The 952-nt window shown below is 49.6% G+C and overlaps 1 protein-coding gene across 1 annotated transcript in view; it reads right to left on the bottom strand.

Annotated features, from left to right (window-relative positions):
- Window positions 1-952, bottom strand: part of TFAP2D (transcription factor AP-2 delta (activating enhancer binding protein 2 delta)) — a 58,656-nt gene that overhangs the window by 52,484 nt on the left and 5,220 nt on the right. The gene's annotated exons all lie outside the window — the stretch shown is intronic.

The raw sequence follows: 952 nt of genomic DNA, 5'->3' as shown, positions 1-952 counted from the left end.
CGCCGAACCCCGGCCCCGCCGCCGCCCGCCTCTCCGCCCCGCGGCTCCCGCCGCCCGCCCTTCGGAACGCCCGGACGAAGGCTGGTCTGAGTCGGTGTGGGGAGAGGGTACCCCGAAACCTGCGGGTATAACGGCGTGTGCGCCTACTCTCGATCTCCGCTCCCCATAGTTGCGTGCGACTATTGTTTCAGCGTAAAGTTTGTCTAGGGAAGTGGCGGCTAAAATCAGCTCTCTGGCACAATAGTGTCACATCGCCTAAAATATCTCCTAAATCTCTGTTTTTCATGGTGGGTATAATGAATGAGGAAAGGCAATAATGGGACAAGAAATGCGCATTCCAAGAGGCTGAGGCGCGCAGTGTCCTCTCTCCGACTCCACTGTTCGTTTTATATTGTGAATGAAAGTATGCGGTTAGGCTTGTAAGAAGAATGTGTTCCTACCTTAGGCCTTTAGACTACTTTTGTTTCTCTCCACGGTAAACGACGGCAATAACAACCCTCCCCTCCGCGAACACTCAGATTTCGCAAATGCTGAAGAAATGCGTATTTAACAAGAGTTCCAAATCTTTCCTCTAACTTTGACGTTAGATATTTACATTGGCAGATGGGTATCAAATGAAGTGACACTCAAAAGAGAGTTCCACACCGGTCTGTAGCGCTACCGAAACCGCATTTCCAAAAAAGCTCCTTCCTTTCCCCACACGAGATCAAACTGCCGATTTAACAGCCCGGAGCCAGGGAACACGTTTCTCAAACTATCAGGGATCAACTCGATTAAACGGGGAATGTAAAACGAGTCAAGAAAGCTCTGGATTCAGCGGGAGTATCCGAGAGCTACCGACGAACAGATCACTTGTAAAGTGCAAATGGAGTGTGAAATGTGAAGCGCCCTAAGCTAGTTTGAAGGCACTTCTGTCAAACGTCAAATTATCACTGTTTCAGCAGTAACTCCA

The sequence above is a fragment of the Pygoscelis adeliae genome, unplaced genomic scaffold (assembly GCF_000699105.1).
Source record: "Pygoscelis adeliae isolate BGI_AS28 unplaced genomic scaffold, ASM69910v1 Scaffold121, whole genome shotgun sequence".
In the NCBI taxonomy this organism is placed as follows: Eukaryota; Metazoa; Chordata; class Aves; order Sphenisciformes; family Spheniscidae; genus Pygoscelis; species Pygoscelis adeliae.
This window is presented reverse-complemented; position numbering and strand designations above follow the sequence as displayed.